The sequence below is a fragment of the Anoplolepis gracilipes genome, chromosome 13 (genome assembly GCF_047496725.1).
Source record: "Anoplolepis gracilipes chromosome 13, ASM4749672v1, whole genome shotgun sequence".
In the NCBI taxonomy this organism is placed as follows: domain Eukaryota; kingdom Metazoa; phylum Arthropoda; class Insecta; order Hymenoptera; family Formicidae; genus Anoplolepis; species Anoplolepis gracilipes.
Window position 1 is genome coordinate 6,792,666 of NC_132982.1, and position 26,198 is coordinate 6,818,863.

The 26,198-nt window shown below is 29.8% G+C and overlaps 1 protein-coding gene across 1 annotated transcript in view; it reads left to right on the plus strand.

Moving 5' to 3' along the window:
• Dpr1 (defective proboscis extension response 1) overlaps positions 1–26,198 on the plus strand; it is a 307,741-nt gene that overhangs the window by 169,401 nt on the left and 112,142 nt on the right. The window lies entirely within an intron of this gene.

Sequence of the window (26,198 nt, forward strand, 5' to 3'; positions counted from 1 at the left end):
ATAGCAAACTACGACGGTGGACTTCGATATATATCTCTATAGTATATTTAAAACATAACAGAAAAAATTCATTGGTGGTAGTAGACCGTTTATTTGAATTATTAATACTTTTTATATACGATTCAATTCGACTGATGCATAACTTTTTGACAGTAAAATGATAGTTAAAAATAAATAAATTTATCGGAAAATAGATTATTTGGAAAACGACGCTTTTTCGAATTTCACTATCGGTGAATCCGAGTTTTAAATCAACATAATTGTACGCGAGCTCGCTTAAGTTCAAATAGTACGAATTCGAAAAGTGGGTTCGGATTTATTTTGACAGGGGCAGGGCGAGACGCTTAACAAACGCGCGGGTAGCAAAAAAATGCATTAGTGGTTAATTCAGATGTATTTACGCTGCTCGATTCGGCGAAAACACGTGGTAGGTAAAAAAATGCTGAATCAAGAATATATATATCCTGCAGCAGTGAAATTCAATGTTCCATCCACTCTGATGGCAGAGCTTTATTATTCGTGTGAATTTCAGAATGTGAATTTAAATTATTGTTTTCATAGTATACGTTTTGATTCCAAAATTGGAAACTGGAATTACAAGAAATTATGTCAAATCTCTATTTTATATATAAATCACGCTCACCTAATTTCCAACGATGAATAACAAATTACGATTAACTGCAAAAATAAAGTGGATGAAATACATCAAAATAATATTTATTATTAGCTTACAAACAGCTTGCTGTTGTAGAAAGCTAATTGTTTAGAATACATTCTCTTCTGTCATTATAAAATATTTTTTTTTCTGCAATGTGTATATACAAGTAATCTTTTAAAACATTATTTTATGAAAAGCTGTTTCTTATTACGTTACATTTCAATTAAATTCGTTCCTACTTTTATTTTCATTCAGTCGATCGTCATCCGATGATCTTTAAAATAAACCTATCAAAACTGTTCCGTTCTCCTCCACCAATTCTTAAATTTACTTCGGATTCCATTTTTGGATCTGTAACAAGCAAAAACTTTCGTGTACCCAGCTTTTTGCAAAACGGATTTGTAAAATTGATCTCGCCGTCGACTTCACGTTTTATGATTTTACGGACGAGAAAACGTACGAAAGAAAGACGATTTATTTCGCGCCAAGTTTTCTTCCCCGTCTCCGGACATAAACGCTCCAGACGGAGTAGATGCACCTGCATCGATGCGCTGCTAGTGCATAAAAAGAGAAGAATAAGGGTGGGAAGAAGTTGAAAAGGACTCGGTTCGTCGACGTGTTTCCCCAAGCCGCTTATCGAACACGCTGGAGCTCTTACGTTTTCTATCCTTACGCTTCGTATCGCTCTTCTTTCCATCTTCTTTCATTTATTCTTCTTTCTAGTCTTTAGTCTTTTAATCTAACGAACGGCGAATGAAAAATGTAAAAAAAATGTTCTTTTTTTTGAATATTATTCTTTTTCTCCATGAATCACAAACAATCATTTCTCTTTCTCTCTTTTATTTTACCATATTTGTAACAAGTTTTTATTATTGTTTTGTCAGCGTTTAAAAAAATATGATTAGAAAAACTAAAGATGTTTCATCTAAAACGAGTATTTTAGTTAGTATCCATATTTTGGTATTACAATTCAAGGATTTAGAAATTGAAAAATTTTGCAATAGAATACTAAGCTTTGAAAAGTTGATAATCCAATAAGAAGACTTTCAGAATCAAACAGCTTCATAAGAATCCAATGTTCCATCCTTGAAATATGCTCAAAGATTTCATAGAATTTAAGAGATTTCTTATATAATTCAAAAAATTCAAAGTATTAAATTAAAAAACATAAAAGTGTTTTGCATGTTTTACATTAGATGTAAAAATCTCACAAAAATTCTGGTAATATGTATGTATATCTCATGTTATACAAATTCAAATAATATAATTTTGAATTTCATTCTCTTTCGCGATTATTTATTTATTACTGTGAAGCGTGCAAACGATGAAAGCTGTCGCATGTTATGTCACAGTTAGCACAATTAATTTTGTTTAAAATGATGAGAGATAGGAAGCCGGCAATTTTTGCGCCGATTTTCGACGGATTTTCGTTGCTAAATGTTTATTACGACTGAAAGTTTATGGAGAAGGCGAGTAGTAACGCGAACTGTAGTAACGAAAAGATTGAATTTTCGACGCAGTTATGCCAATATGATATATTTTCAGATTACAACGTAACTTTGTTATGTTGTTTATAGTGTATCTTACATAGCTCCAACTTTTGATGGCAAACTAACTCGCCTGCCTTCGTTTCCACCGTCCCACCATTGTTTTTTATTTGGTCGACGACGCTCGCAGAAACGGAAGTCGTGCGTTATCGTTGTCGTTTTCCCTAATGTTCTCAGACACTGCTGAAAGATTCACGAACGTAAAAAAAGAATCGCGTAAAGATTTTGCCTAACTAAATCTTACGGTGTGTGCTTGCCTTCAACTTTAAAGCAGACGCAGATACTGCTTTTAATGTATTTTGTCGCAGCCAAGAAGATTGAGTTTTTATTCGTTCTTCGTACAAGACAAACTGTGTCATAAATAAAACCGACATTTTTATTACGCGCTTATTTATAATTGGATTAATAGATCAACATATTAATTTTTTTACGTTTTTATAAAAGAATAGTTATTTTCCGTGAGAAAGTGTACATCTATCTCGTAACATTATTACGCATTGCACTGTTATTAAGCAGAGGGAGGCAAAATGATGCTTGATATACTTGATAACACGCTTGTATCTGCATGAATACGTAATTGTATGTACATGTCATCGCCAACTGCATCGTGCAATCGGCATTTGTGATTGGAACCAAGATCAATTTTCACACTTTCAGTGCAATTGTAGAGAAATTTCTGCACTGCCATTCAATAATTTATTATTTATCATCATTATTGCATTAATGATCCATGTTGAAAATAATATTAAATGTTACAAGCATGTCAAACGTTACATAATAATATTCTCCTAACAAATGCCAGCATGACATGTATACCTATTAAATATGGAAATTAAAATTTATTAAAAACAGCTACTTTCGATATATTTATAATATTTATAATGATATAGAGATATATATATATAAATATTTATCATTTAATTTTTTTTAAATTTTTATTTGAGAAACAATCTTATTATGTTTATAAATATTATTAAATTTTAACTAACTTTTTATGCATTCACCAAAAAATAGTATAACATGCATGTAGAATGGAAACATGTCGCGTCAACAAGCTTATCATGTTTGGAAAAAATATTGCTTAAAACAGTATTAAATTTTACTTAACTATTATCGAGTGCGTGCTTTGCAAATATGCTAATTGAATTTAATTCAAGCGTAACGTATAAATCGCATTATCATTGCGTACTTTAAGCACAGTTTTCATTTTAAACTGTTACATTAACACTTTAGTTAATATTAATTAAATCAATTTTTTTAGTTAACAATATATCGAAGTACTAATATAAAACATTAATTCTAGTATAATTACTTAGTATTAAATATTGAAACGGCTTTGTAAACAAAGCAATTCTAATTTGACATAATATATAGTTCTATTGATAGTTTTAGGTTGTTGCATTGATGCATGTACTTTAGTCGTACTGCAACATAATCGTGAGAGAGTGAAAATGATAATTAGCAAGAATTTGTTAATGTCATTATCGCGTAAATGGCAAACATATAACGTGATACGGTAAACATTGATATACTTAACCAATTATCGACGTTTCTGATACATCCATATTCCACTATTATCACAGATGGTAAAATTTATGATCAAAATTTATATATTTTTTTAACAGAAAAATAGTAATATATTGATGCAATAAAAAAAATATATGACAAAATTTAATACTCTTCTCTAAACAAAAATTGATTATGTTGCAGAATTTATTTTATCGTGATATTTTCAAGAAATTAATACTTTTCCCGTTTTTGTCGCTGTTGATGATAGAAAATAATATATTTTATTTTTTATTGTTTACATTGTGTTACTGTTAGTACACATTATAAAAACGTAATTTTTTTATTTCCTCACGCCATGGCAATTCTGACTTTTAATGAAATCCTATACTGCATTATGCATTATGTGTTGTGATCCGCGATTCCGGAAGCTCTGTTGATGCAATGTTTCATTCAGTGAAATGGCTATGTCAGCAGCGCTATACTGGTGAATATCGATGCGATGGAAAGCATAAAGATATGAATAAAATAATACAATATATACAGAGATGTGTCTTACTTGCACTAAATATATAAAGGTACAATAGCTACTGATTATATATATTTTATGTAAGATGTTTTGAACTATTCTACGTTTCACATAAAAATGTTTCATATATAATTCAAATATCATTTTTTCTCGGGACTTAAGATAAACAACTTTTTATTCAAATACATTTTTTAAAGACAATTTTTTTTCTCTTGCTCACGTATACATATGTAGACATATGAATATGAATATATATATATATATATATATATATATATATATATATATATATTTGTAAAATTTTGAAAGATTCATAAATATAATAATAATTGGAGACAATACTAAACTATTAAATTTAAATTTTTTATTTTTGAAACTTGCACAAAGGTACAATATTTTTATTTATTGAATTAAATTTTTATCTTTTGAATTAAATATTAATAATTGAATTTATATTTGTGTATATTATTAAATATTATCATAAAAAAGATGCAAGAGAAAATATATATGAGAAGCTTTATTCTTATATCCATAATTTTGAACCGTAGATTCTACCGAATATTCGCTTTAATCGGGCATTTCATTAAGAGAGATATAAGTCATTCTTTGTTGAGACGAAAATGCCAAGCACGACGCAATCATAAATACCGCGGACAGTTGGCGTTATGGCCGCTAGTGCCACTGGACAGTGATTTTAAATTACACGAAACACGCAGAAGATGAAATTTAATTCAATCTTCGTAAAAGCGCCTGGAATTCTCTATTCGAAGAGACATCCAATCTCTAATTTAACAATGAATATATACATATTTTCTATCGTTTTACTCAAGCAATGTTATATGTACAATGCAATTAATTTGGGGAAGCTTGTATATAATATTTGATTTGATAAAGTAATTTTCAGTAATATTTACACCACTTTAAATACGAATATTATACGTTATAAATTTTTACTATTTTTATTATAACATAGAAAAACTTTAATGAAACTTTAATGTAAAGAAAGCTATATACAGCTGTATACAGAATGTTGCACATCTGTCATATTATTTGTTAAAAATCCTTTGAAAAAAATTCTTTGATTTTAATTTGTTAACAATCTGGTATTATTTTTAAATGTATTTTTAAAACAAATAGTTTAGTTTATCTACATTAGTGAAAAGCTTATTTCATTTTTAAAACTTTAATATTTTATCTTAAATAACTCACTAATTAAGTGTCCACTTAAATTTTCCTTGAATGGAATGCAAATTCCACGCAGAACTATATCATGCTACTAGAGCATTTTTGCAGTAATCCATATATAAGACTTCTTATCAGTATCGTGAAGTATCGTGAAATATTTTAATAACTAATTCTTTACAAATTTGAAATTAATTTTTTTAACGAGTTTGATCAGGCATTTATTAGATTTTTTAATTAATAATATTATCTTGATAATCAAACTATAAAAATTTTCAACTCTAGTTATGCAAATTTCACGATTATTATTTTTTTAATTATATTTTTTCTTAATACTAATTCTACTTTTTAATACTCTCTAAATATTTTGAGACTTTATATAAAATTCTTGCATGGGCAAATTTTGTATCTTTGCAAATGAGAAACGACTGCAAATTCGAGCAAGGGAGTCTATTAGAGAAATATTTTCCAGCGAAATATCTTATACATCTACCATACATATGTATACAGATAGGCATACATAGTCGCTGATGTCCAGAAGAAAGTACGATATGTAGAAATAATTACTATCTGATGTTTTCATTATTGTTGCAATATTTGCATGCTATTGCGTTCCTCGCTTTTCTCGCTCTCGCTCCTCTGCGCATAATAACCGCGTGTTTCGGAGGCAAGCTTTCGCGTTTACGTAAGCCAAAATATTTCATCTTACGCGAGGCGAGGAAAGCCTTTATGTCAAGATGCAAGGGCGTTTGCGTTGTGAGAGGAATTCACGGGAATCTACAGAATAATTCGTGTAAAACTTCAAGAGAGGTAACTTTGCTGAGAACTTCGCGGAAAGCTTTGGAATAGGATACATAAAATGGATAAAGTTATATGTGTGTTGTGAATTTCTTTATTTATACAATATTTAATGATTATATTCCTTCCAACGCAAATTGTCGTAGATACAAAATTAGAATTCTTAATACTATTAAGATTAATTAGATTAAATGAATATTATATTTTTTACAAAAATTTTCATATGATAGGTAGCTTAATAATTTAACTTGCACAATTATGTAATCTTTTAATTATTGATAATTCTCAATTGCAGAAATTTCTGGTCAAATTTTCTTTTATATAATGACATTGTATAAATAATTTTCAGAGTTAATTAAATTGTAATGTCATGTATGTACGTTTTGAAACATGTACACGTCGAAATGTGGTATTATCGCAATGAAATAATATTTGTTTGTTCGACGTTGCACCGCATTGGTAAAATTGTGCGGTTATTCTTCGTTTGTAATAATATATCCTGCATTCATATAACGCGAAACGATGAGCGAAATGACAGAAGATAGAAAATAATATTAAGCCGCGTCAGAACAATGATCGTTATTATTCGTGCAATTAAGTCTCATTGTCACGATTGGTCACACTTGGCTACAATATGGGAGCGAATGACACGCGTTAACGCACTGACGGCTTAATTGGTTTCTCCCTCCTTCCTGCTGCATCCATCCGTCCCTGACGCAGTACTGCACAGGCATCCACAAATCAATTGTGAAATTCGTGACCATCGTGTACAAGCAATACGATCCTTCAAAATTGGCATAGATACGAATGTTTATGTCAAATCGAATCACTTTTACTTTTTATTTTCTTATATAATTTCTATCATTTCAAAGTTCCAAAATTATGTATTATTACCCTCCCCTCGTAGCAGAAAGTCATTTGAATCGTTTATTATAATTATATTCTTCTTTAAAAAAAAAGTAGAATAAATGCAACACATTTTTTTTGCAAAGATTATTTCGTATAACAAATATATAAAATATATTAATATTATTTTATGCGCGTGATACACAAAATGCAACGTGTTATATACGTATATGTATATATCATATGTTACAAAGGTTTCCAGCCATGCTTAAATGTATAATTGGCTAAAGTTGTCTTATTGTTACAACTTATTTATATATATGTATATTCTTTTTATAATAGTTTTTTCGTGTGTGATTTTAATTTTAAAGCTTGAGATAGACGGTTTAAAATTATATAATTGATATTTTTTTGTTATTTTGCCCCATAATATTTATTACGTAAAAATAGAATTGATTTTTAACAGTATAGCATTTCTTTATGTACCGTTCTATTTTACTTACACTTAGATTTTTAATAACAGACGCAAGAGTCTCTCCAAATATTCCAGCTGCTGCAATTAACGTACCTTGTTTCGGACCGGTCAATTTTCGTCATGTTATGTATGATCACAACGCGATGCGGTTTCAGGGAAACAGGATACGAGTATTTGTCACTCTTACGGCAATTACGGTCTCCCAGGATCGTTTATCTCGTTATGATAGTTAGATTATCTCCGTTCAGTCACAAGATACATGTGCAGATCTATAAACGACGATCTCTCCGCATTTGAGGCAACCTATTCCTCGCAAAATCGTCTCACTGGGATTCAGACAAACCGTCGTAGCCAGGATTGACTTAATGGACCATATCATTTAGAACGACAAAATCTTTTATGATATATTCCGCAATCCATATTTTACTAAAGAGCTTGTTTAACGACAATATTTTATTAGATAAATATGATTTTTTTTAGAATTAGTAATTAAATCTATACTTTTTAATCTTAGAGAGAAACTTATCTAAAAATAATATATTTATATGACTTCAAACTTTTACAATATATTTTTGCTAGCAGTTATGTATCTTAAAAATTACTCTTTACTTCGTTCCTTTAAATATATATTAATATAATTTTTAAATTGTTAAATTTAATCATTTATCAGAATATATCATAAGGGACTATAAAACAGCTATTTATGAAAAGGTATAAAAAAATTTAATAATGTGACAAATTTTTTCCACTTGTCTAATGATAGCACATGGTTTCATGAATTGCACTTTGCAAGTCATTAACGGTCATTAGTTTGCCAGTCGTTACGGATCTTTGACGTTCTTAGACACCGTCGTACAATGCTCCAAAATGATTTCCTTCCACTTCTGAATCGCTCAATTTAGTTGGCAGCCGCGACGCTTTAAGTTTCCCCGAAACTCTCTCTAATTTACGCCGGCGTATTTATCTGCCATTGCAATTAAGAGAGTTGCAGTTTGCCGATCCTGATCGTGCACGCCGGTGCCGGTGCAGCGAAATTAAATGCTTTTAAGTTATGTGCATGATATTTGTGTGCACCGTATTATAGTATTCTACGTTAAGCTTGCCTTTCAGATGACCCAACTTTTCGTGAGGTCACCCTAGAATACGCGACAACGGAGAACTGCACGAGAGGACTGGATAATGGTTAATTATTTCACGGGTAGCTTGTGACAGATGATATCATGGAAATGGGAGAGCTTCTGGTTAACATCGTTCTTAACCACTCGTAATTAAAGTTATCCTGATTGGACGCGGATCTATTGGTATCTTATTAACTGCTCGAATTTAACAACGGAAATTAATGAGAATTTCTTGCGACCTATCATGAGAGATATTGATTAGAGATATTGTTAGATATACACGCTTCTAAGAATTTATGGTATTAATTAATTTTAAATTTACTTGATACAATAGTAATCTATTGTAATAATTTTCTATCGTAGTTGAATAATGAAAACATAATTAATATTCAATAACTGCGTTACTGCTAGTTACACATTATTTAAAATGTTATTTTTTTGGAAAATTGTTTTTTTTTCTTCATATCGATATTTATTTTCTAAAAGAAATCAATTACTTTTCTGTTTACACTGTCAATGAATACCAAATATCTATTTTAATTTGTTCTGTGTATCATATAAATTGCGCTTTTGAAATTTACTTTCAAAATAATAAAAGCATTTCCGCGGCACACATGTAATTAAAACGTTATATTGCAAAACTATAAGAAGTTAACAAATTATGATCTTGTGACATGAATACACTTGCTCGTTTAACCACGTGAAATGCATATTATATGACAATTATTATTATTGTACTAGATAAATTAAACTTGACTCATAACAGTGTCGTTAAATCTGTCATAAAATTACATACTTGAATAAACATTGTCGCCACGAGCCTCGTAAAATCTATGTTAAACTTCACGTGACTTCTCTACGAGTTACATCATAGCGACATGTATTTCATAAAACGAGAGAAATAGAGAATCTTATTGCGAATAGATGCTTATCTGTGAAAAAACGATTTTTTTTTTATCGTGACGAATTATTATTTCGTTTTGTTGAATTATATTTCATTGGCGGAGGCATCCGCGAATCCACCTAACCAAGTAGATGCAACAAATTCGACGAATAAATTCAATTTTGAAAAGTTACATTGAAAAACTAGCGGTTTGCTCTCTGCGAGTATCCTGTCTAGTGAATATCAAGTTAAACTACATGTCGTAGAAAGCATGTGAAGTATTTGAAAGTGACAAAGCACAAAGCAGCTTAAATGTAGCATAGACGAGAAATGTCGCATCCTTCCTGAGGTGCATAATATATTTTCTCTTTGCTGAGAGTTTATCATTATTTTTATATAGAGGAAAATACATATTTAACATCAAATAACTAAAAAATAGAATTTTTATTTTATTTACATTTATGGTAATATCAAAATTGTCAATATTTTTAATTACTGTTGTTTTTAATCAATTTGCAAATTGACATGTAAACTGTATACAATTCGAAACTGTAGAAGAAAAATTAAGTCGAGAGACATCTTTTACTAACATTTGAGTGGATTAAATACGCTCGTCGAAACTCGAAGGAACAATATGTACGATAGAATGCTGACATACAAAGGAAACTCGTTTTCCATCAACTGATGACGATTCCACTCATGCAACTAACATACGTACGAGTTAACACATACGTAATACATACGTAAACCGCGCAATCTTGTCAAATTGTACGATCGATGCTATCCATTAGCGATTCATTAACACGCGATTAGATTGTCATCACAAATAAATCTGCTTGGTACGTAATAATCTTACGTGTTCCCTTCCCAAAAATATTAAAAAAAAAAAAAAAATAAGATTCTCGTTTGCTTGATGAAGTGCCTCCTTTCTCCCTGTCTGTATATATGTAACGGTTCACTGCTTTCTCCAGTTTTCCAATAATTGGGAAGAATTTCTTCGACGCTCGATTTACATTAATATCGCGACCATCATATTTTTCTATCATATTTTACTGTTATTACTGGCGGACGTATCGACCTGGGAATTTATAGTGTCACATTGACGAGTCTTGATGATGGAAATCATCTAGGAAATAAGGAAGATACGAGCGTTTGTGCGAGCAGATGTATAAAGTTTTGTGCTCTTGATTGTAACAAGCAGCCTGTGCAATTAAATTTTAATATCTCAAACATTGCAATTGTCGATCACATTTTTTACGGATCATGAAAAATTTCTGCAATCTTTATAATATATGTTTGAAATTTCGAAGAAATCAAGGCACATCTGATATTCATCTTTCAATTCGAAATTAATGTTTTTCATTGACGTACACTTTTACAAGATATTAAAGTTTTAACGTTAATGAATTCAACGACACGCGTTTACGATTGGAAAACATAAAATATACTTGAAGGAAATTATAGTTACAAAAATCTAAACGCATATAGTTCTGCTAAACTATTTCGAAACTGCTTCAAAAATTTCAATTTTACTCTTCCATTCGTTTCTATGGACTCAGAGCAACTTTGCGCATTATACTTTTTTGAATTTAAACGAAGTGGGTTTAGTGGACTATTCGCCAACTAAGAGCTGTTTGAAGAATCGCTAAAAGCACCGGGCGCTACTTTTAAAAGAGAAAGTAAAATAATCATTATTTAAGTACCCTTTAACCAAATTATTTTCTTTAAGCACGCAATAAAGAGAAACGACGTTTGGTGGTTGTAAAAGAGCAAAGCTATTTCCCGGCAAGTTATTTCTTTTCAGGTGGCACATTCTTTTTCTGACCTATATCGAAAGTCAAAAGTGAGAATAGAAGGACATTTATTTAAACATTATCAATAAAAAAGCATTAGTTTTGAGTTACAACATGTGACTAGATCTTGATACCGCATAAAAAGGGAAAGGAAATAAAATTTACCAAAAATTTATATAAAAGAAAATATTTTATTATATTTATATAATTAAGAAAAATTTTATAAATTATACAATAAAACAACTAGCGCGCAAAACAAAATCTTGAAATCCCATACGTTAGATAATTATGTATTATAAAGTTTAGTATATTCATGAAATATATAACTATATAAAAAAACTTACCACGCGGTAAAAGAATTAATATGTTCCCAGTAAACTGTAAATTGCATTGATTTGCAAGGCTTTTAATCTATAATTTCTGAAAAAAAATGCAATTCTCTTGTCCACATTTCGACGTGCAGCCAAGCGCGTAGCAATTGGATAGACGGAAATTTCTATGCAATGTAAAGGGTGCATCGCGTATGCATCGAAAGTCAAACACTTTGAATCGCAGACGAATCTCGCGTCTAGCCGCGCAGTCAGATGCAGCTGACTGTGATGTATAATCAATGTAAGCAGTTGACCTGCTTCCTTTTTTGAACATACAAATATTTCATAATCGTTTTCCCTAAATAACAAATTCACTGAAGTAATCAATTTCTCTTCGAGAAGCTAATCGTGCAGAAAATTTAAATCTGTTTCGTGAAAAATTATGTGATCTATAGAGCAAGACTTTTTTTTCTTTCCATTTCCTCTAGAGTTTCACATAATCATCTTTAATAATGAATCACTTTCAATTATAGTTTATATAATATTACAGTAATGCCTTCAAACTAATTATATAGATTTTGCTGACTTATAATTAATGAAATTAATATATTAATGAAAATGTTAATTGCATCGTATACACGAAGAATGTATATTGTATATATGTAATACATACAATGTGGCACGTAGAATTGTACTGAATATTAAATTTTGCAAAAAATACACCACAATATCTCTTTCATATTACTTTAATGATATATGTAATCGAATTTTATATATATTTAATATTTAAATATTTAGAAATATTGCAATTTATAAGCTAAACAATAAATTATCCACATTTTTAACAGGTACTGTCACCAAAGGACTGAAATAACATATTTAGAATCAGCTTCTTTTTTTATATTATTTGCATTGCAAAATTGTGATATATCTTTTTTTATTATCTCTTTTTATTTTTCAAATAAATTTTTAATATAATGTATAATTTGCGTATATTTTACACATTTATACGAATGATATATACAACCAAATACAGGCTAATTGTAAATTTATTCTCGAATCACGTTGCAACGCAAGCAATTGGCTCCACCGAAAAATTACATATTATGCGCGACAGAGTGACATCAAAATGATAATCGAACGTTTTAATGAACGGACATTTCGAATGTTTCAAATGCCGCTGATATCACGCAAGAGTCGTTCATCATTTGTGCGCTTTAACGCATCCACAGTAAAGCCAAATCTGTTTCATCGATGTGTCACTCTTATAATACGTGACATTTAATAATAATGACATTTAATAATGAAACATATGACACATCGCGCGGTTTTGCGTTGTACGATTTTCGTCACATTTTGCATTTCCTACAACAAGTTTAACATTTTCAACATTGCTATGTACTTCATCACAACATTTCAATCTAATTTTCTAAAATATGGTATTTATACAATTTTAATTAGAAAAGGTGATCAAATTTTCATATAACAAATAACAGGAATTATTTATTACATTAACTTGTAATGATTAATCCTACATCCTATGTGTCTAGTACACATGTAAAATGTTTTCTTAAGTAGCACATCACAATGTATATCATTTAATTTGTTACGCAAATATATATATTTCTTAAAACAAAAAATATGTTAATTTTTAATTTAAAGATTTTCAAAGTATACATTTGAATATACCGTATCGTAATGTTTGTAACAATTGATATAACCTTTGAGTGAAATTTATTAAAACAATTTCGAAAGTATGACATTAATAGATTGAACTTTAACTTAAATTGAGTCTTTACGAAACTGTTAAACTTGAGAAAATGTTAAATGGAAATTGAATAGAACTGAAATAGGAACACGAATCACATGTAAATACAGTTAAAATGGAATTTAAGTAAAATTTAAATTCACATTGTTCCTAAGTAGAAGTAATCGCGAGAATTCGAGTGAATCGGAAAATGGATTTGAATAAAGAAGTTAGATTTAAATTTGCAGAATATCTAAATTGATCTAAATCGATACAATGTCATATAAGAAATATCGTCAATATCAAATATAAATAAACATAAAGTAAATCGCATAAAAATCAAATTTATTATTTCGATACGTAATCCCTTCTATTCCGATGCGACGTATCAAAAGCGCAACTGTAATGAATGGAATTTGGCTGGTCACGCGCACTGACACGTGTTCGTTAAAAGGGAAAGATTACAGCGGGTGGTCGGGTGAATGCGATCGACGGCAAAGAAGAAACGAACTAAACGAAATAAACGAGAAAGAACGGCCGAAAATGTAACGAACCATCAGCTTGTGCTGCTCACCGCCAGCAGTATGTCGATTAATCCGATTGCAACGGTCGCTGTCCGATTATTTTCCGGTAATCCCCAATACGCGCGTAATGAACCGCGTCGTTCGAGTTTGCACGCTCCAGCGTTAACGCTCCGCGCGCGTCCCAGCTGCAGTTCGCAAACTTCGCTAATTTTCAAGGCTTACGCGAGTGCATTTAGGCCACATGCGACTCGAGTCACGCACAAAGTTAAAAGACAGACGAGAAACTAATTAACTTCCTTTCTTCCCTTTTCTTCCCGATGAGTGCTCATGTAACAAATGTTGTTATCGAACTAAAATTTTCTTCGGTCGCGATTATATCGCTCGTCAAAACTCGTGCAACTCTAATAACCTCTCTTCACAAGAATTAAGTGACATTATTTTTAAATTGTAATAGCATTGTTATTTTCTTATATACGAATGACGAAAATAATTTTCACGTTGCAATTAAATTATATATACAATAACCATTTTGAATGTTTGAAAGGAAATATAAATGCTCTTCAGTAACGTCGCGGATAATTGCGTTATTATTATGGAATTATGTTCTTGTCGAGATGATTTTACGCTCTATAGGTTAGTAATTTATTGGTGAAATATGGTTACATCAAGTCGCGACGATAAACGGATTCATATGTGTGTCACAATATATCACCGAATGAGCGCTGCCATGATGAATGCGGGCTGGTTGCATTATAATAAACGTCAAATTATATTTGCTTCAGAAGTAAACACTTCAGGATGCAATTATTACGCTAGAGTTACAGACGAGACTGTTTGTAATCCAGGAAACAACAAAAGTTATAAAGCAGCCGTAGTAATTTATATGAGCCATATTGCTTATTGTCATATTTTGCTACTACGATCAAAATTATAACATTATTAACCACTATTTACAAGTCTTTCATTAAGTGAACGTTTCAAATAATTTTAATTATTAATATTTCATTTTCAAAAAGAAACAAATTATACCTATTCATAAAATTATAAATAACAATTTACATTTATAATTTTTAATCAACAATAATACATATACAGGATGTCTACTCCTTGGAAAAACATGGAATATACAGGGATTTCTTTTGTATCTGGAAAAATTAGGGAGTCTCATGATACATAGAATTATTGATATATGGATTAAACAAATAGTGCTGGCCATTAAAAAAATAAGCCGGGAAAAAATCGGGACAAACTGAGACGCCAAATTTACGCTGCATTTCACTTTGTTCTTCGACAAATTTTTTAAGCATTCTTGCCAGATTTTAAGCAGTTAAGAATGCTGCGATAGTTCTAGAAAAAGGTTTTTTTTCGTAAAAATTATTAGAATATTATATTAGATAATTATATAAATTAGATCGTCCGAGACACTAGACGTAAATGAGATTCATGTTATAACGGCGTTTTGATATTTAATTTGTTTAATAAATATTCTAATGATTTTTACGAATAGAACTTTTTATATAAGTATTATGAAACTTCTAAGCGCTTAAAAGTCTGATAAGAAATGCTTAAAAAATCATCTACAGATAAAGTGACACAACGTGAAGTTGACATCTCAGTCACAGTATAAGTAAGTATATATAATACTTACTTATACTGTGTCTCAGTTTGTCCCGTATAAATATACATATACACATATACATATATATATATACTTTTTTGTTAATATACTTAATGTCTTAACATAATATTGAATATGAAATACATATTCTTTATAACTTTTAAAGATAAAGAAATGAAAATTTTATATAAACGAAAAGTTATCTTAAGTTTTTTAGTTTTTCTTTAGTACATTTATAAATCTAACATTGAAATTTAAGAAGCTTCGTGCTTTTCCTTTGTATGAATAAAAAACATTACAAAATGCATGTAATAAAAAAATTTATTTTAAAGGAAGTTGTATTAAAAAGTTTTGAAAATATTCTTTTTACTTGGAATTTTTAACAAAAATACCTAGAAAATCAGGGAATTTTCAGAGAATTTTTTACAAGGTTTGAGTAGACACTCTGACATACAATAATTAATATTTTTTTTATTTTTAAGTAATTTATTATATTTTTTTTTTGTTTATAAAATAACATTTTCTTATACTGATGATTCTTACGCTGATTATTATATTACTATGTTATATTGTAGTTTGATAATATTATACATTTTACCCACATATTTCATTGATATACACATACGTCACACAAATAGAAAAATGATACGACAGAAAATTCAAGAGAGTGCATTTTGGAAAGGACAAAACACTTTGCTCTAGTAGATGGATGATGCGTATAATATGGGTGGATGATCGCAAGATATCTACAATATCCTACGAATAGAAATCGCGTAGATACTCACAGAGAGGCACACAACTTTCTTGAATTTTACTGTAAAATACTAGGATCAATATTATATTTCTGCTGTGGTAGCGTTCGGATTTCCGATAAACCGCCGGTCGAGAATCAACATTTTAGAGATGCTCAGTATAAAATGTACTCAATTTAAAAAGGTAAAGACGATTGCAAATAGATACGATACAGTGTATGGTAATTTTATGATTATTACATGATTTTGAATTTTTCTAAGAAAAATGTAAAAGCTTGACAGAACATATACACATATATCATAGATTTTATTAGTTCTCCAAATATATTACATTGAAAGCAATCTCCCATGTATATAAAAATACGTAAAAATATATGAAAGATGTACGTAAAGATGTACGTTAAAATATGACGATGATCGAAAGCTTATAAAATGCGAATATCAATTTCAAGATGAAAGTTTAATCAAACATTTTCAAGCAAAATTTCTAACAAAAAGTCAATATAAGTCATAGATTTTACATAAAAAACTAAATTTATATTTAATATTCTATTACTAATTTCAGAATAATAAAACTTTATATGCTCACATTTGATATTACACATGTATATAATCATAAAGTATAGGATTACGTTTTTTATCTATTCTATTACTCTATTAGTTTTACTGTTTCATTCGGATTATTTTTAATTTCTTTTTTAACTCATTTTTAAATTTATATTTATTTACTGAAAACAAATAAAATATATTTTTTTAAATGACATTAAAATAAATAGAAATTTATAACTGAATCGATTGTACTAAATGTGTAAAGAGAACGAATAAACTAACATAAAGTTAAATGCAATAACAAACGCAACAATAAATCTGCTCACATATTTTAATAATTGCAAATATATATATATATATATATATATATATATATATATATATGTATATGTATATGCTACAGTCTGAGCTAAAGGCTGAATACATATTTTATTTTAAATATATATAGACAAAATATGAGAAAGAGTATAAGTTAAAGCTAACAATAAGTAAATATAATTTTTTTTATTGATATATACGTGTCTCTCAACCTTGCCGGCTGGTATGGTAGGGGAAAGGACCGACGACCTTTCTTTAGTTGTATAAGTCAAGTGAGCTCAGTTTATGTCGGTGCGGAGAAGTGGCAACTACCATCGCGTGCGTACGTGCTCTTTCTCGGTTAAAGTGAAAACGATGTATGCAAACGAATATTGGGAGATGTCGAAAAGAATGACAACGATTGTCGTAATGCATTATTTAGAATAAACGTTCTTAACAGTGGATCCTTTTTTTTTCGCCATTTATAATCGATTTGTCGCGTTATCTTGAAAATCGAGGAGTATACTTGTGGAAGATAAATCGATACAGGCATCACATGTCATGAAAATTCGCAATCGGAGAATGGAACGTAATAATTAAGAGTAGCGTTCAAATCACAAATTATTTAATCAATTCTAGATTCTATCGCGTTGACAAATTTTATGCATTAAATTAATGAATGGGAAAGCAATGACATAGAAAGCAATAACGTAATAGAACAAGTATCATGTGATCTAGTTGTAGTCACTAATTTGACATCGTGTCATGCGTCATTTCGAAACGTACTGATTGAGATCGCTTTGCATTTTCGCGTTTTTATTCGAAAGTTTATACTTGAAAACGAAACGTGTTAAAATATATGATGAATCAATTACGATGAATATCATTACTAATGCGCATCGTAAATAACTGCGTTCTTTTTAATTTAACCTCTATTCGTTTCGACACGGTTTATAATCTATTCGCTGAGGCAATTATTTCGCACATTTATACATATATTTACTCGTCTAAAGAACATCGCAAGTCAGAAAAACGAAACGTCATAAATATTGAAAATAACCTAATGAGCATAGTTAGATATTAATTCTGTGCGATAGCATTATTTATGTTCTTGGTCAGAATTTGCACAATATTTGTTAGCGTGATGCTTTTTTTAAATTTTCATTGATAGGGAATGAATTATATACATGTATGAGTGTCGGCAATGCCAAGTAAATCAACGAGCGAATTTCATGTTAATTACACGCGATGATACTTATTACGTTTGAAGATACATAAAATGCCAGGAGTACCATGACAAGTGACGCTTAATTAACATGTACGATCGTAATTAGCTGCGTTTTTTCGAGTTGATTTATACGTGTGCCTTTGTGAGAAAGGAGCAGGCAGCGCAGAATGACTGGTGAGTTTATATATTTTGCTGATATATTTAAAGAATTATATATATACATATATATATATATATATATATATATATATATATATAATGTAGAAAATATTTGTATGTAATCAAAATAATTTTTATTTTTTTAATACGCAAATTTTGCGCTACGTGACATTTAAAAATTCTCATTCCAACGAAAATATGCGCGCATCAATTGGTACGAACCAATATCGTGATAATATTGCTGAATATTCCAATAAAATGAGAATTTACGAATAGACTCTCATAGAAAGGGACAGAGAGACGTGAATGGTGAACATTATTTATAGCGCTAAAGTCCAATTCATTAATTTGAGAAAAATGCAGATTAATAACTGCAGGATTTTATAATTTTAAAATAAATTTTATTAAAATAAAAATCATTATATATTAAAAACGTTTATATAATAATGGAATTAACAATTATTTGTACCTATTTTTTTGTTCTTTTAATACCAAATATAAATTTTGAATTTATTTAATTTCATAATTTAATTATTTAAATAATTTAATTATTTAAATAAAAATCATATATATTTTTTCATATAACATGCGAATCAGATTAAATATTTCAGTGTATGATGTATTATGTTTAGCAAAACAGTAGTTAAAACTAATGATTTTTAATATAAATCATTTCTATCATATACTCTCTGTATACATCGTGTGACTAAGAGTGTTAGTTTTTATAAAATCATAAACGTAATTATAAATAACAAAAAAATAAATTTTAGCAGAACAATGTGAATAAATTAGGGAAAAAATGAAAATTAAAAACATTAACTTGACCGTTGAAAAACAGCTTTCGTGACATCACATTAAAATTCAAATATATTATTAATATTAATAATATCAAGTAACCCAGATTTAGTTTGTATTATATTAATTACTATACTATTATCAATTTAATAGATTGCGAAATGGAAAAGTTTTATCAAAATAAAAGTTAAAGTTAAATTTAAAATTAAAGAGAAAAAACTCCATTATAATAGTAAGAAAAGCATTTAAAAAAATATGTTAATTGTTTTTCAATTATTCATAACATTTAATGTTAACGATGCATTAGTGAAAAGGCATATGTTTATACATTTTTTAATTAATTTTATTTATTGTTTGTTTTCTATATATGTATTACAATTATTTTGATAGTATTGTTACCTTTAGAAAATTCTAGATAGCTCGTGTTTTCCCTTAATTCCACTTTTGTTGCTTATGAGCCATTTTATTTTACTTTTTCCCGTTATCGCAATTCGGTTTGTTCCGCCAACCGCAAACTTCATTTAGCCGCTCGAGGAATCGCGAATCTTTTACGACACTTCGGAGGGCGTCGTTGCGACGAAGCTTGACGCATTCGGCGGAAAATCATGCTTACGAGCTCTTTCGGAAAAATCGCATCGCTGCGTAGACGAGACGGAACGATTTTATATGAAGAAATCGGCAATTCGAATCTCTGCCGCATTTTTCTCGAGAAAGACGAACCTTTCAACGAACGCATGACTCGTGCTTTTTGCAAGTCGGACAGGAAAGGGTCGAAAAGAGCTTTTCCTTAATCAAGAAGCGTTTTTGCATCCTCATGTCTTCAATGAATGATTACGAAAAGGGACGCTAAGTTCTTTTTTTTATTGAATTTTTTTTATTAAAAAAGGAAATGAAAGAGGTTATATTTATTTATTCCGGTTTATTCATTTTCTATCCAATTATTTTATTTTATAGATTAAAAAAATATATTTGAATTCAAAAAAATAATTGATATTAATTTCATATCTTTACGGTTTTTACGGAAAATTATTAAGATGTGAAAAAATAGTATGAATAAAAAGTAGAATTTCACTGTATTCAATATTCATTTCATAAATAATGTATTAATCGCCGCGCGTCTGTAAAATAAATTGATCCATACTTCTAATTGTAAGTATATTACAATTAAGTAAAATCCTAATATCAGATCAAAATAGAAAAATATATACATAATTATATTAAACAGAAAAGTTTAAGATTATGATAGATATGTATAACATAAATTTATTAAGAAATGATAATTAAGAATGTGCAGAAAGCTGGTCTAAACTTCAAAGAGTTTCTTTTGTTATATCAAGCATGGATTTGAAATTATTACCTTAGCGAAATTGCTCATTTTCATGTTCTATATCTTTTGCCTCAAACTAAAGTATATTGTTACAGTTAATTCGAGTGTAAAAATTGTCTATGTTTTATCTCCCTTCAACTCTCTGACAGCTGACAATTCTGGCGTATCTCTTGAGATGACTTGTCAACCATGTGATATTTGCGCCATCTTATCTCCAACAAATAAATAATAAAAGTTCCGCAACTTGATTTCATGGAGACGTCGGGACTTCCCTTCCCTTACACTTTATTTTAAACGCTCGACCTGTTTACGTTTTCTACCCTCCTTTCTTTATCGCTTCTCCTACGTTTTAGGTCAATGCTTTTTATAGCCTCACGTTACCTTACAAAAGCAACGATGCTTAATTTGCGTTTATATGTTGAAAGGAAAATCCGAGTAACGCTTTGAACACAATTAACTACTGAACATATTTTTAATCTCTCTCTTAAATCTATATTACATAGATTATATGAATTTTATTTATAATTAAATTTATATATAAATAGAACAATAGCGTACATAAAATGCCATCCATAATACAAATATTTAATTAATGTTATATATGTATACATAGAGTGGCTCTGAAAATATTTAAGACTATATTCGAAAAAGTTTTTCTATAAATATAAATTAAAAGACATCTTTACATTTCTTATTATGATATTGTCATATTGTAGGGATTATCATATTGTAAAATTGCTTATCGTTAATAGAACATTTTTAATCTCATCTAATATCGGTTCCCCGATTTTATTTATTTGTAAAAACATATACACAACCACGACCACTCAATTTCTTATTCTGTTTGGCTAAAATGTGCACCTTAAAGAGAATGCATTTTGCAGTTTTCGTATTCACCTCGCGACGTAACATATCGCGTCGCTCTCGGATGCGTCCAATACAAATTTGCATCGTATTCGTAGTTTCCTTTTGAAAAGTTAAATAGTGGCGAGTTTGTCTGTCACACTTCGAGGGATAGGGGGAAAGGGGTGACGTCTAACGCAGTTGCCTAAATGCAGGCCAGTTTGTCAGCTCGAACATACATCTTATCGTTTCTTCGAATCAAACGGAACGTCGTCCTCGTTTTCGAATGAAGTTTCGCTTCTCGAGTTTGTGCGGTTTCGTCACCCCATGCGCCACGTTACCCCTCAGTTTTCTTAGCAAAGAATAGTAAAATCTCGCGGAGAAAACTTTTACAATCCAATGTGTTACGGATATTTTCCCACCGTTTGCAAAAAACATGATCATATCGATTCGGTTGAAAGAAAGCGTCGTGGTGTTATGATGTATTTCCTTTTTTCAGTATTTTTTTAATAGCTAATTGCTTTTATTATTTTTTAATGGAAACAATTTTCTATAACATTGTTATATAGTTGAATGTAGGTACAGTCCGAAATTGATTAACGAACAATATTATATCTTGAGCTATGAAATTATATGAAATTATTGATGTAAAATTAAGTTAAAGATTATTGTTAGAAGCTACTTTAAATATAATATATGCAGTTTTATAAAAAGTAATTAAATAAAGAGAATATTCACTAATTGTAAGAATAAAAATGCATTCTTTAAAAATTCAAAAATTAATTTAAAGAAATGTTTTTAAAATAATGAAATTTTTTTATGTAGCTTATACATGTTTGAAAACCTTATTACTAAAACAAGAGCATTGCATCAATTACTTATATATTTGACTTACATGTTTTTTTTTATTAAATCTCACATTTTGACTTACCTTTCAAAATAATCGGCTTACGTAAAAGTGCCACTGTGCACTCGACGTTGCAAAAAAAAGTGGTGAGGTCAAGCTAAACTTTTTTCCTATCAGCTTTCGCCTCTCGCGTTTTTCGTAAAAAGCTCTGAAAAAAGCTGCTACAGTGCTGCCACGTTAAACGTAATTTAGTTATTTACATCACGTGAAAGGCGATCCCTACAAAATGATTAGATCACGCTCGAATGCATGAAAGTAGCATGGTCGGATACACGGGCGTTCATATGAATTAGAACGATGTATAAATTTTAACTCCGCAGATTACATAACGGTTGCGACGTTGCTATTCCAGCGGTCTCGATTGATGTTGTTAAATCCCCGTATCCGCTTTCATTTTTTTTTTTTTTGTTTGAACGTAACGTTTTGATCAAACGCACAGGGCCAAAGTAAGCTCAGCATACGCTAAATTCATTGTTATATTCGATATTATTTATTTTTAAATGGATTATATACTTTTGTACCAAATATTCATAACTTTCTGAAACGTGATGTAATTTTTTAAATATAATAATAACTCTGTGGAAAAACAGACGTCAAAGCTTATTAAAAGGATCACATTAATACAAATTTATTTGAAATTAAATATATTCTAATTGGAAGAATATATATTTTATAAAAATGCTCGTTACGAGCATTTTTTTATTTGTATAACAAGAAAAAGGGACTTTTGCACATGCAAAAAAATTTACATTAATTTGTTATTCTCATTCAATTATTTACATTCGTAAATTAATGTAAATTAGGATGATTCGAAATGTTTTATTTCTAGTGCAATTAGTGATCGTCGTTCTGTCTTAGAAGTTTCTATCTTTTGGAAACGCGTGCTTACACGGAATTCTCATAAGCTAACCGACATGACGTACAAAGTTAGCGCGTCTTCTGAAGTCTGTTGCACGCGATTCTTGGAGATGCTCGTCGCGGAGTTCACGTGTGAATAATTCAACAGGAATGGAGAGATAAAGTATAGGCGCGCGGTGTGTGCTCTCTATTGCATTAAGGAATCCCCTTTATCTTTATCTTTTATTCTTTCTTTTTGAAATCAAGCGACAGTCAGCGTGATGCTATTTTGCGCTACAAACAAACCTCGCCGCGATAAAATTGCATTTTTCCGCGGAAAGAAAGACTCGATGTCACCAGTGCAATGGACGTCATACCGTAGTGGGTGTTAATACATCACAAAGCATTTTTGACTAAACTCATATGTTGAATGTATATTTTACACCAAACGGATCATGTGCAACATCTAGAAAGATTTATGTACTTTGATGAAGCAAAAATAAAATTGTAAATCTTTATAGGCTCTTTTTTAAAAAAATAATATATTTAAAAAGTAATACGTTATATATATTTCGCACTTTAATATATATATATATGCATATACATATATAAAAGTAATTTTTAACTTAATTGTACATCAATAAAAAATAATATATTTGAAGATTATAGTGAGTGCGATAATTAAATACAATACTTTAAATTCAACAAAGATACCATTCCATTATTTTCTTGATGAATATTATACATATTTCATGAAATAAAAGAGAAAACTATTATAATATTATTAACAAATATGCAAAATATAATGCAGGATATTTGAAATAATAATCATAAATATCATTAACTGCCAATAACGTTATAAATTTCGGTCCTTTAATTAAATTAATGACAATCGCGAATACGAGATAGTAATGAATAAGTTAATTAATTTCAATTTATATGAACATACAATTAGTGACATACAATACTGCTATTATTTACTATGACTTCTACGCAATACGAGCAAATTCAATAACGATCTTCACAATTGACTAGAATTGTTTAAACTTCATATCGTGTAATGTTTCTCACTAATCCTCCTGTTCTTTATATCTTCTAAACGAGCAATTTTTGTTCACCCTGGCGCATTGTTCAAAGAAAGCCTCGGAAAAAAAACGTCTTTTGATTGCGGCGCACATAGAGTCTTTCGTGCGTGATAAACTGCATATTTAATGCACGTGGCATCGCGAACTCTCTGCTGCGCACGTGATTAGGATACATTTTTCTTCCGAATTGGCCCAAGGCAATGCACCTGGTCCCAACTTGTGGGAACAAGCGCAATAATATTCTGCCGCGAGCTCTCCCTTCTACCATTTCTCTTTTGACGATCGATTCCCGATGCGTCCGTTGCATACGTTGCAATTTTCTTTGCTCGTTGCTCGCTCGTGCGTCGGAATGCACAGCAACTCTCGCGATTATCCGACGATTGTATGCACCGATGATGCGCAGTGCGCAAATACGCTTTTTTTACATGCTGTTTTTTAATACCATAGCTTTAATATAATTGAATTTATGTGCATACAAAATTTTATAGAAATATTTATAAATTCTAAAATATTCAAAAAATATCTAGAATTTTTTTATCAACTTTTATTCTGTCTTTAAAAATTTTCTTTTGTTATTAATTACTGTTTTTTTTTTTTTCAATTTAAAATGATACGTGTTGCCAATACTAAAGATCAAAAGACCCTTGTTATTACGTTTTTTTTTTCTTTTTAATAAACGTCTTGTAGAAATAATTGCAAAAAATTGTTTGTAATTTGAGATTTAATCAGAGAAACAGAAGATATAGAAGCAGCTTCTGAACACGTTTTGAATATACATTCTGGACGAAATGTGCATTTACCCATGAGACAAATAAGAAATGACTGTCACAGAGACAGTTTAGATCATTTATGTGTGATTAGTTTCAACTATGCGCATAACGGCTGTTCTCTTAGTTTGCTCTGTCATAAATTAATGTCTGTTTAAAACTTGTTGCCAAGATGACATGATCTGCTTTAAATCTACTCTGGAGCAAATCAATGTATATTCAATTCTTGAATAAAAAAATTAAATGTCGCTTTTACCAACTGTTACATTAAATACATGTATCTATAATATAAATTTTTGAAACATACTTATTGTAATTTACAATGTATATATATATACATATATCCTAATATTCTCCGTTAAATATTTTTTTTATTTATATTTTTAAAACAATCTTTATTTTTAATTTCAAATTAATAATTATTTCCTCAATTTTATATACATATATATATATATAAACTAATATTTTTAATAATATTTGCTACTTTTTCTTCTATATTGAGCCAGGAAGTGAATTTTCCAGCAAATCTATTTGATTAATATAATTTAATAAACGTAAGCCTCAAATGTAACTTAAAAAAACGAGAAAACTACATTTTAAAATATATTTTACATCCATTTATAATCCGGTCGTTCAACGCACGAACATTTGAAATACATCACGCTGCTCGTAAGATCTCTATTTGTTCAATGGGATGCGATGTGTTTACAATTCGACAGCGTGTGCAACTGGGGGCGCAGGGAGTCGCCACGGAGATGAATTTGAAGACTTAGTAATCTATACGACATTACGTTGTCAATACGCTGAATCAAGAGCCGTCGTTACAAATGTTCAATTGAAGCAGAGCACACGAAGGAGGAAGCCACAAATCAATTTATTGAAGCGTCTTAATATGCTGTATTTATGTAGCCACTCGATGAGGGAAATTTCATTTTTCTAAATTGTCGAAGGCTCCCTTTCAGAACTAAAGTCCAAAAGAGGATGTGTAAACTAAATAATACATAATGAACCCTCCAATCTTTTCTCATTGCTGAGACTGGTGCGTAGTATTTACAAACGTTTTATATGCAAATTATGGTAACATATACATTGTATATGATAAATGTGCGCGTCTTTA